Below are 12,253 nucleotides of genomic sequence, written 5' to 3' on the forward strand. Positions count from 1 at the left end.
TGTTTATCCATGCTTAAGTCCTGAGAACCAGGTTTGAACCTTTCTCTTTCTCTCTAGGGTTTTATGGTATTTTGAGCAAGAACTCAAGATTCGAGCTTAATTCATTCTCCTCTTTGGTGCCTAGCTGGTTGGAAGGCTTTGGGGGCTATGTTTTGTTGTTGAAGAGAAGGATTTTGGAGATATTTCGTGGTCCTATCTCAGCAGGAAGTTGAGCTAAAGCTTGGTGAGGCCAGTGATTCAACTTATCTCTAGTTGATGTTATAGTAGTGAAGTTGATATTGACTTGGGTTTTTTGTTGCGAGCTAGTTTAAGGGTTGGAATCAGCAGCGGAAAAAGAGACGTTTTGCTGTACTCTAACTCAGTTGGATCTGGGTTATTGATTGGACAAGGTAAAGTACTTACTTCCTTGTTTGGATATGGTAGTAAGTATATTAATGTAGTTTTGATGCTAGTTCCCAGCAGAGTCGCAGCAGGGAACGTGAACCCTGCGGCTAGGTTTTGGTGACTGTTGGAGCAGAATTTGGAGATGACTCTTCGACCCTAAGCTAAGGAAAAACTGGGTTGAAGTTGGAGAAGGTGATTAACTCACCACTTGCTTTATATTGATGCTATAATAAGTGTATTAATGAAAGGAGTGATGCAGTTTTTCATGGATGTTCGCAGCAGGTTTGAGAATCACCTTGAGCTGAGTTTAGAGACTCTTGCAAGCTGATACTAGTGTGCTTCACCCTGATTTGAAGTGGAGTGCTTATTGGAAGGCTAAACTAGGTATAATTCTATCTAGGTTAGATGCCTATGTGAGATTGTTTAGTAAAGGTTGAAGTCAAGCTTTTAATTTGATTAGTACGGTTGTTATGGTGTAGGTTTACAGCAGAATTGCAGTAGGATATAGATCCTTTCTAGCTGAACATTGGGAGCTTTCGAAGACTACTTTCGGTGTACCAATCTGAACCGAAGTGAGGAAGTAAGCTTTGCTACTTTACTAGGTCCTAGCCTATATTATGGAATTTGGGAGACTCACATGTAGAGATTGAAATTGAACTCCTAGCTGATTTTAGAATCATTGCTAGGTGGCTTAGAAGCTTCGGATTACCTTCGGTTATGGAATCGACGAGAGTCGACAGCAATTAGGTGGGTTTGACCTTCCCGAAATGGGAGAATTCCCTCTATGTCTTCTTGACATTATAAAAATGGAATGGTGGCATATTCAATGAATATATGTATATTGAAATGAATTGGGCCTGTGAAAATCTACATAGCATATCGGATCAAAGAGAACCTCTAGGTAGTAGGGGTGACTTGTGAAATTGTTTCGCATCTAGAGATTACTTGCCAGTCTAGCATGCATTACATGACATTAATGTACTTGTGTGGACAAGTTAAAGAAGGACATCGTTTACTAATGTATTGAGATAAAGCCAGGGAAATGGTACTTAGTTAAAGGTGTAACTAAGTAAACGGTGTATAATGATTTTAACTTTCAAGTAAATCATGCAATTCCATGTGGTAAACCTGATGCCTGAACTTCGAATATACCATGCAAAATGACTTGAATAAAGAGCATGTGAAAAGTATTTCATAGAGTATTATGCCTATTTATGACAAACAGTGGTTTCCACCTTCACATGATAGAACTTGCTTAACTGCATGTTATTGTGCTTGATCTAGTTAAGTAACTAGAATTTGGCATTATGGTATAACTTGAATATTATTCTATTGAATGTAGTCTAGTAAATAACTAGAGTTGGACATGATAGCATATCTGTATAATTCAGTAGAGTAATTGCATATTACCTGTTTACTCGAAGTAGTAGAGGATTATATGGAACTCTAGGATATGTGCCACGAGTCATTAGACATGCCCTTAGAAATCACTTTCCTTGTGTATAGGGAGTAGTGAGAGGACTCTAAGTGAGTATGTGTGGGTATAGCCCATTATGATGTTATGTTTATAATTGTTCAAGTTATACTAGCTATTGGTCAAAGTATGTCAACAAGTAGTTGAGAGTGACTTATGATTTGGGTACTACAGTGTCGACCTTGCGTCGAGTTGAGATTCCACGTTAGAGACATGATGAACTTATGAACCCTATGCTATGGATTATGCTTGCATGCCAATGTCCTCGTTCGCACATGCTTGTGGGGGTCGCGCCGCCCAAGCCAGCGCTCCGGAGTGGCTTAGCGACAGATTGCTCGCTTATGTACGAATTTGAGCGTCGAAGTGGATTGCTGTGGGTAGTTGACTTCCACAGGGCCATTAGGCACGGTGCGGCCGAGACTTTACCATGTGTAAGTCTCTTGTAAAATTGGGTTATTGTGAGTTACCTTAACCTTAGATGGACATAGTAGTAAGGATACTTTATGTTATTGGTTAAGTATATCTAGTAATAAACATACTAAAGGGTTGATATCTCTGTTGATTAGTAGTATTATGACAGTATTTAAATATATACACTCTTTTTAGTTGAGGAAATAGCTACATGATGTCATTGGCTAGTAGACATGATGATATTCTGCATATAGCATGACATATTAGTGAATTAAATTGATACCAGCATGACTAATAGAACTCATTTGTATGAACTAGTATGTAAGACATGTTATAAGACATAACTTGTGGAGGCATAGTATAATTAAAGTATTTCTTTTATTGTTACAGTTACTTTGCTTACTCATTGCTATATACTTATGCCTTAGTTGACCTAGTGGTGTACTTCGCCACTCTCGGCGGGTTACCCACTGGGAACTATTGTTTAATAGTTCTCACACCCTCTTTGTTGTTGTTTTTACAGAGTCTTCCACGGCGGGAAAGGCTAGGGATTTCTGGCGAGGGGTCAATGTTTAATAGAGCCTTCTTGATGTTAAATAGATGAACCTCTACTGATTTATTTTGATTTAGCTTAGTGTTGTATTCTAGATTTATGTAGAATGTACTTGTTTAAGTTGTAATAAGGTTTTGTGTTGTATAAGTTTACTATACTTTTTAAGTTGTGCTCTGACTACCTGGTTAGAATCGAATGTTTTTACTATGTGGATTGTAGACTCCTGGTGTATACTAGAGGTTGTAGTTTACACGGTGGGTCTGTGCACGTGACTGGTGAGCTTCTGCTAAAGTCCACGGCGTGACAGATTATAGTGGTATCAGAGCCTAGGGTTGAGTCTTAGTAGACCTAGTAAACCTTAGGCCGGTTGGGTGATCAGGATTAGGAACGTGAGAAACGGGGTCTTTGTGACTATTTTGGGCGAAAGTATTGTGATGGGTCATACTTATAACTCCAAAAGTGTTGGAGTTGGATTGAAGTGGATAACCTTTATGTCCTTGTAAGATCACGTTGGCTGCCGACAACGTGATATCGGGGAATAGTGGGAGGTCACTTCATTACTTTCACATGATTGGGGGTTTCGTGTCTATGTGCGGGGCTATGATAGCATAGGTTGTTTAACCTGTGCTTATTTTGTTTGTTGCAGCTTGTGATGTCCAAGATACACTCTACAATGGTCGAGGCGACCGAGCCGGAGAAGTTTGTACTTTCCCAACCTGGCGAGGTTCAGGAATTGGAGGAGCAGTGGTTATTTTAGTTGGAGTAGTGGAGCGACAGTCGAATGTGGCGCTACTTCAAGCAGAGGCTTTGCACCGACAAGATGAGGGAATCAAGCGGTTGAAGAATCTATTGATTCAGCGAATGGCTGATCTCAAGAAATTTCATGAGATTTCAGATCGCGCCATGACTATGAGAAAAGTTGTGGAACTTATTAAGATGGCAAAGGAGACCACCAAGAGTGATCGGTTACAGATTGGTGAATCATCAAGGAAAGTAAAGAAGAATCAACCTTTGGGACGTGGCTCTTTTGCCGGACGAAGAACGTCGAGTCGTCGACCGTTACGGCTAAAATGTGTGATTTGTGAAGGCCGCACGTTCCCCAAAGTGTCCTCAGTGGAGAGAAAAGTGTTTTGGTGTATGGGCAGGAGGGCCATACTCGATCAGAGTGCCCAGGAAATAGTATGTTAAAGAAAGTATATGCACTGACTTTGTCATGAGAGGCACCCAGTGGACATTTGTCTATAGATTGGCTGGAGCAAGATGTGGTGACGGGAACGATTACTATAGGTAGCAGGTTATGGAAATTTGATTATAGTTGTGATGATTATTCTAATTGCATCTTTGATCGGATGTTTGCCGAATTGTATTGCATTAATTCTTTATCTCGATGCATATAGGATGATTGCATTAGCAGGATGGTCTATTTGACACTTTGCTTGATAAAAGAGTTTTGGAGTGAGCCAACAAATTGATTGGCCTCACTAGTGATAGAATAGTTTTGACTTAAAATCTAATTTGGAGGCACCTTGTATCGGGGATTGTGCGAGCTGAATCGATTCGTCTTAAGATTTGAGCATGAAATAATGCATTTTGAGGTTTAATCTCGCTAATTGCGAAGATTGTTATTTTACCTAAATCAGGTATGTATTGAAGAGTTGGAGCCTAATTGGCTGATAACTTAGGGTGAGTGAGAATCCTCAAAATGAAGGATATCTTTTAAGAAGTTGTTGTGGTACTCCCGATCGAGTCACAAATTGTGCGCTCGATTAGTAGGAAGGTTTTTAGATGTTTATTGTTTTGCTTCGTGGTGAAGCAATCTCACTGGTTGTGAGGCTGAATAGGTTGTTCGACTATGTGTCAACTATCGTGATGTCAATTGAAACACGATTCAGTATTTGGATGGTATTGAGATTTATTGATCTTTTTGATCAACCTTGAGGACTAGACGCACTCAATTGGTGGAGTTACCATTTAATGATTACTAATTGATATTAGAGTTTGAGTTTATGCCTTGAACGGGATGTGAGATTGGGCTGAGGACATCATGAGACTATTGTGATGCCATCTAAGTTGGTACTCCACCCGTGTTAGAGACTTGCTGATTGATGATTCCAAGACGGCTAGATGGATTTGGGACATTGATAGGGATGACAACTGTGAGAAATATTATAACATTCTTTGACATAGAATGTTAAGAGTTTACTTAGCAGATTCGGCAAAGTATGTAAGGGATGATCGAGCAAGCAGCTGATGGGATGGAGCTAAAACTCTCCTACTTTGATTGAGTATTTGGAATATTTGAGAAAGAAACTACCAAGATACCTATTTCTTTCTCCTTCTCTTCTGGTTCATGTAATATGGCATTAAGTTCTTTGGAACGAGTCGCATAAGATAAGTTTTGAGTTTGATATATGATTGGAAACCATATGGAGATGAACTCTATATGTATTGAAGGTGAATATTGATACCTTAGTTGCAATTTAGAGTAGGAAGCTTTGCTTGAACCCTTCCTGGATTATAGAAGTATATGTACGTAATAACAATAGAGAGTTACTAATAAGTATAAGTGGATTCCCTCTCTATTGTTGAATGGGACAAAGTGGCGACAGCTACTAGGAACATAACATTATAAAGAAGGTATTGAGGATGAATATATCCAATTGGTTCTACTAGAAGCATCAATTGGTTAATGCTAAGAATTATTTCACCAGAGGTGAACCATCAGTTTAAGTGTGTGAGAGAGTCAGAAGAAATAAAATTGGATATAAATGAGGAAAATTTCTCGTTGAAAAGATGAATATGATTTATCATATTATTGATACTAAAAGCATAGAAGCTACAAAATGGTATTAGTGGGAATTGAGAAGTTTTGAATAATTGACACTTAGCAACATCTATTGATGTGAATTTGGGCCTACTGCCTGGTGGTGGAATGAGATATGATGCTAAAGTATTGTGATACAATACTAAATGCTAGATCAGGTAAATACCCCAATGAACTAATGGGGTGGACGATTAGTTCCATTTAGTCTTGGAAGGAGTATTGCCAGAGATAATTGGTTCGCTACCAAATGAAATTTGAATAGTAGAATGTCGGGTTTAAAAGAGAGATGAAATTTTTTTTTTCCATATCTAATCTTGGAATAGAATTGCATCAATAGTGCAATTTCTTGAAGATTTTGGCTCTTGAGAGCAAGCTGACGATTGAAATTGCGTCGTTTTCCGTTAAGACATGATAATTCTTCAGAACTCGAGAGGTGGACTAAGGGTAATCATTGGATTTGAATTTTTCTTGTTAAAGGAATGATCTAACCTCATTCATATGAACATGACAAGAGAAGTTGAGTGTTGGCCTCAAATCATTACGAAAAACAAGAATGGAACTTCATCCATCGTGGGTAAAAGAAGAACGTTTTAGGAGCGGATAAAGTGTAATGTACTGAATTTTCAGAATTGTGGATGTTCCCATAAGAAAATGCTTCATACGATTTGATTGGTTCAAACTCTTTGGGAATGAATTGAAGTGTTATTAAATACATCCCATATTCATTTCGAATGATTTCGAGGTGTAAATTGGATTCTAGTTTCGCGGACGAAACTTCTTTTTAGGAGGGATGAATGTAATACACTGAACTTTGGCGAATTGCGAAGTTCGAGCGATGGAACAGTAATTGAAACTATTCTACAACTTGTGAAGGATTGTTGAGAGATTTCCGCAAGTTACTGGAGCAAGCAAGTAGCTGGAAATGGAAAAGTGCATTGTAAATGCACTATTCAAATGTAGTATTCCAAATTAGCCCGATTATGAAGTTTGAGGAGTGGAATGGGTAATGGGAGCTAACCTGCATTTTTTAAAGAGTTGTAGTGAGGTTTTTGGTAAGTTAAAAGAGTAATCAAGAAGTCGGAATAGAGAAAGTGCATTGAAATTTCGAAATGCAGGATTCTGCATAGAGTACTGGTACTGTAACGTATCGAAACCTTGATAGCGATTATCGAACTTTAGCCAAATTGGTTAAAGTACCAAGAGAAATGAATAGACAAACTCCAGTTGACATTCCAACAATGTTGGAAGGGTCAAAGTCGAGTCCCGGGAGTGTTAAGCAAGTTTTAGCATTGCTCGGCACGATTTAAAAATGAACAATACGAAAGAAATAGTTGGGCAAGTTGCATTTAGCATCCCAACAATGTTGGAAGGGCTAAAAATGGGTTTAAGAGGTGTTAGAAAGGTTTTAGCATCGATTGGCACAAAATAGAATCGAAAACGGCGCAAAACCAGCATTCTGGGCAAAGTGTACCGGTACAACCATCGAGTTGTCACCGGTACAGCCCTGTAGACCGAGAAGAGTTTGCTCTCGGGTTTGATTTTTCACGGAAATGTACCGGTACACCCCTGGTGTGTACCGGTATACTTTTGTAAAAATCGAGAACCTTGCTCTCGGGTCGCCTCTGCGCAGAAAGTGTACGGGTATAAAATCCCGTGTACCGGTACACTTTGGTCTGGCAGCAAGGAATTGATCTGTTGCAAATGCAAATGTTTGGGGGGGCCTAGTTGTAATTGTTGCACACTATAATAAACCCAACACTCCTCTCCTTCACAGCAAACACCCCTCCACTCTCTCCCTCTTATTTCTCTCTTTCTCTCTTTAGAGATCTTACCCTAGAGCTTGGAGGAAAAGGAAAAGAAGGCTTGGAGGAGATTTTTGGAGGCTTTGGTAGTGTAGAAGCTCTCCATCAAGGTGGACTTAGGGATAGCTTTTGGCTAAGGTGAGTTTTAGTGCAAAAGCTCTCCATCAAGGTGGACTTGGGGATAGCTTTTGGCTAAGGTGAGTTTTAGTGCAAAAGCTTATCTAGGGTTTGGATTTCCACTATGGAACTTAAGGTTTTGGGGCTTCTCTTATGTTTAGAAGCATTGTGAGCCTTGAACACCATGAAAACCATGGCTTTCTCAAGGTGCTCCCATGGTGAACATCTAAGGTTTAATGTAGATGCCCTAGGAATGGTCCAAATGGCTTGAAAATAGTATTAGAGAGCTTCCTAGGTGATTCTAAGCTAGTATTTGCTTAGAGATGAGATCAATCTAGGAGAAATCCCATTATGGCATTCTTAGGGCATAGATTTTGGGATTTTTGCCTTCGGTTGTTTTCGAGATAAATTGACCTTTTGAAAATCTAATTAGGTGTGTTTCCGACGCGTGGGACAATTCCGTTTGACGTTACGAAAAGGCCTAGATAAAGTTATTGAGAAAAAGCCTAATTTGGCTTCGTTTTGCCGCAGGCGAAAAAGTAGGGTTTCAAAAATTTCAAGAAATTCACCGTAGCACCTTTGCAACCATACAAGGTGAGTGGTGCATACCGAAGACCTCGAAATATTTTTTATGTCTAAAGTGTCATATTTGAGCATTTGTATGTATTGAGCATATAGCATAGTAGGGTTATTGTGAGCTTCTTATTGCATATTGTGAGTTCAAATGCATGTGAAATACAAGTGAGAATCTATAAACCCTATGTATGCATGAAAAAATGACAAGAACTTAGTGGATTAGAGAACAAGTGTGACATGTTGATATAAAGGTAGTGAGTGACATTGAAGAGCCAAGAACACTAGAGTTGAACACCTAGAAAACAAGTGTGACATGAGTAAATGAGTACCAAGAACAAAGTAGTGTGTATGACACTAGTGTAAGTCAAAGAATGCAAGTGAAAAGAGAAAGTAATATTGTGACATTATGACATAGCAACCTTAGAGTTAAGGGTCATATGTACATTGTTTCCTTATAGTTAAGGAATGGATTGAACTTGACATCCTTATAGTTAAGGATTGGATTATACTCACCTATAAGTCCTTGCTCGAGGGTGGTAGCTCCCCCTCGGGCGATGTGCTCCGGAGTTGTCATCATTGGGTCGTAGTAGTCTCCCTAGAGGACGGTCCCGTCGGGCATAGTAGTCTCTCCGATACTTGGGATTTGAGTTGGTGAGTCTATTGAGAGCGAAACCTACGGGCTGGCCAAGAGATTGAGTAATGAAACTATGATCTTGCATTCATCATGGGTATTTTATCGAGCATCGCATTACTTATTGTTCAGGCATATTAGCTGCATTTGTTTAGTTGGTTACTATCTATCTATTCTTCTATTGTGCCTGATCAGACCTAGTGGGAAAGTCGGCGTGGTTGGTTGCCGAACCCACTGAAAACTTTGTTGTAGTTCTCACACCCCATTTTTCACAGAGCTGGGACCGAGTGTAAGGACTGAGATTTTTGCAGTGTAGCTAAACTCTCAGTTGACGATGTTTTTGTGTGTAATTTAATTACAAAAGCACTCGTCAAGTTTCGGGCAAAAACGAGTTAAAACGGAAATTCTACGAGATTTCCAAGTTTCACTTAAAGTGAATACTAACTCGATTTTCCGGAGAAGTCACAATGGGAAGTTGGCTTCTGGCTCGTATCGGACTCCGTTCCTAGCAGTCCAATAGCTCGTTTCGACCGGTTCAGCTGTTCTGGAACTAATGGCGCTGACGGATTTTGAGTTTGACCCACGGATTTTGAGAAAATCCAAAAATACATGTTTTATATGTATTTATGTGTTATTCCTTCTATTGGAATGAAAGATTGGATTTTGTCGTGAATCCGTGGTCGATCGAGGTGAAACGAATTCGTAGCTTTGTTGTCTCCGTCGTGCTGATCGCATTGGTGCAATCCGTTCGCAAATCTGACGGACGAATCTGCGGAGATTACGCGTTGATCGAGGAGAGGTCGGTAATGGCAAAACGGTAATTTCGCAAAAGTCGCGACATTTTATGTACCGTTTCGCGTGAGATCGCACGTGGAGGGGTATGCGCGCGTTTTACTCATGCTGTGGGGGACCCAGTTTGAAATTGTGAGTTTAGGTGGACTTATTTGCAAATCTGCAAATGGTATATATTTGCACTCTAGGGTTTGCTCATTGGAAACCCTAAACCTAGCCCGAGCTAACCCCCCCAGCCGCCTCCTTCTCTCTCCCCTGCCCCTGCCGCACGCCCCCGGCCGCCGCCGACTGAACCCCGGCCGGCCAGCCACCGCGGCAGCCACCTTTCTTCCTCCCTCTCCATCTCTCTCTCCATCTATCCCTCTCTTTCTCTCGGGTTGGAGCCAGGCCGAGGCTGCAGTTGCCTCCCGGCCCTTCACCGGCGTCGCCCCGTGCTCCGGCGAGCCTCCCCGTCGACCGCCGCCGCCTCCTCGCGTCGTTGCTGCTAGCTGCAGCTGCCAGACCGAGCTCGGGCCGAGGCCAACGTGTGACATCTCCAGCGCGCCGCCGCCGCCTGAGCCCGCTCCCTCCACCGTCCCCGTACCCTCGGCGACCCTCCTCGCCGGTCGCCGCCGCGCCAGCGAGCCGCCGTCGCCGCCTCGGCCAGCCTGTGGCAGCCCAGGTCTGCTCGGGCCGAGCAGACCTTGGGGCTTCTTCCTCGCGCCGCCACCGCTCGGAGCCATCCGTGCCGCCTCCTGCCGACCTCGGGCGACCCTCCTCCGCCGTCCCAAATCGGCCCCGGCCGTCGCCGTGGCCGCCATTGCCCGTGGAACCCGTGCCCTAGCCGTGCATGCTCGGTTTGTTCCACAGCTGCCGCCGCCGCTTCCAGTCGCCAACTGAGGTGAGCACCTCACTCTTCACCTCCCCCGCACCCGTTCCTGGCCGCCGCGCGCGCCGCCGTGCCGCCGAAGGCCGGCCGGAGCAAGCTTGCTCCGGCCAAGCCCGAAATAGGGCTTAGTTAGGTGGTTTACTGTTTCGAGCTTCCTGGGGCTTCCCGATCTCTACGGAAGGGAGCACGATGATCCTGGCAAGTTGCTGATCATCGTGCTCACCCTGGTTTCTGTCGGGAAGGCCCTGTTTCGCTGTTTCGGTGATGTCGCTTCGTTTCAGCCTTTTTGGCTGTGGTTCTGTGTTTGTGCGTGTTTTGCCGGCGATCCGAGGCTGTTCCGATGCCTCCGGAGGTGAGCATGGTGACTGCTGGTCAGTGCTGATCACGGTGCTCACCTTATTTTGGATCAACAGTGTCCGGTTAGTCCTGTTCGGTGCGTTTTTCCGTGGCTGCGCGCTGTTCGCCGAACCTTCGGGTTGCTCCCGCGCTTCCCACAGCTAGCCGTTGTGCTCCGGATCGTGAGCATGGCCTCCGGTACGTTGAGACCTATCAGTACGTGTCTCTGTGGACCTTGGGAGTCCTCGGTTTACGTGAACGAGCCACTTGATCGCTCAATTTACATGAAATAATAGGATTTTATGTAAATTGAGGGTCTTTTATGCATTTGTGCTCATTGTGGCTACTATGGGCAGTGCACGTGAGTGTGTTTGACCTTTGGACTGATTGTCCATGATCCGTTAGCTTTTGCAGAAATCGAAGAGTCAATTTCGATGCGTTTTGCGGCGAAATTCGCCGAAAGAACGCGGTTTCGGTTCGGATTTCTTCCGACGTCGTTTGGTTGCTCTGTGAGTAGTCGCTAAGCCTTGTTGGCTGGTCACCATCATCACATTGTGGGTTCAGTGATGATGGATGAGTGATGGTGGGTTCCGGTGTCGAAATAGACACTTTCGGGAACCCGGATTCGTACAATTATTCGGCGATAATTGTGTAGTGATGTTATCTTGTGTTTGCTGCCAAAACATCCAAATCGGAGTGTTCTGGAGCAGCAGGTGACTCGTGACACGAGTCGGTGAGTTTCGGGACACTTAGTGGGTCCCGACGGCGTCCCGGTGTGGTTTTCGGGACTTCCGGTGAGTTACGATGATCGGTTTTGGGAAACCGATACGGGGATCTATGTGGGGGTTTGTGAGATAGTGTACTTCAGGTGAGTGGGTTGGTTACTGACCCGTTGGATCTTCGTAGGTCCGGTCGACTTGTGCGTACCCAGTGTCCCGACGCGACAGTGACAGGTGGGTGCTTCGAGCTGGTAGTCGGTGAGATCGTTTCACCCTTCCTCTGTTCTTTCATATCAGTATCGTAGTCTCTACATGTCAGTTGATTGTTTATCGCTTGTTTATCGTATTCCGTTGATTGTATTTGTATAGTTGTGGATAGACATGTGCAGCAGGCTTGCACTCGTATATTGCATTTCTGTGGACCTTGGGTCCAGGCAACACATCGACTCTCTTGTCATGTGTTTTGATCTGGTTGATCGTGGATCGGCGTTGTACGCCCTTGCACCTGGCTTCGGCCATGGCACCGGTCTCTTTTTGCCGGTTTTCGTTTGAGCATATCAGCATGATTTAGTCACAGCACTGTGTATTCTAGACACCAGGTTGGTTTGGCCACCAACAAGAGGTGTACGTATCCGGATAGGTCGTCGGTGACGCATGAATAAGCTCGCAATGTCTGCTCTGTGACAGGCAACGCTTGAGGTCTGCGGACCAATATAGCAGTATCAGATTGGGTTTGGTTTTGGACTATTCACCTTTGAGGCATCTG

The 12,253-nt window shown here is 43.3% G+C and overlaps 1 long non-coding RNA gene across 5 annotated transcripts; it reads left to right on the forward strand.

The window, feature by feature from the left end:
* LOC109708687 lies at nt 1–3,006 on the forward strand. Of its 5 annotated transcripts, none has more exons than XR_002215807.1 (8): nt 1–31; nt 125–223; nt 307–389; nt 453–576; nt 664–768; nt 864–986; nt 1,071–1,131; nt 2,793–3,006. It is a non-coding gene; the product is annotated as an uncharacterized LOC109708687 (long non-coding RNA). The 5 variants fall into 5 exon arrangements; XR_002215811.1 differs by having other exon boundaries at nt 864–964; XR_002215808.1 differs by having other exon boundaries at nt 667–768.

This window comes from Ananas comosus, linkage group 4, assembly GCF_001540865.1.
Source record: "Ananas comosus cultivar F153 linkage group 4, ASM154086v1, whole genome shotgun sequence".
NCBI classification, from domain to species: domain Eukaryota; kingdom Viridiplantae; phylum Streptophyta; class Magnoliopsida; order Poales; family Bromeliaceae; genus Ananas; species Ananas comosus.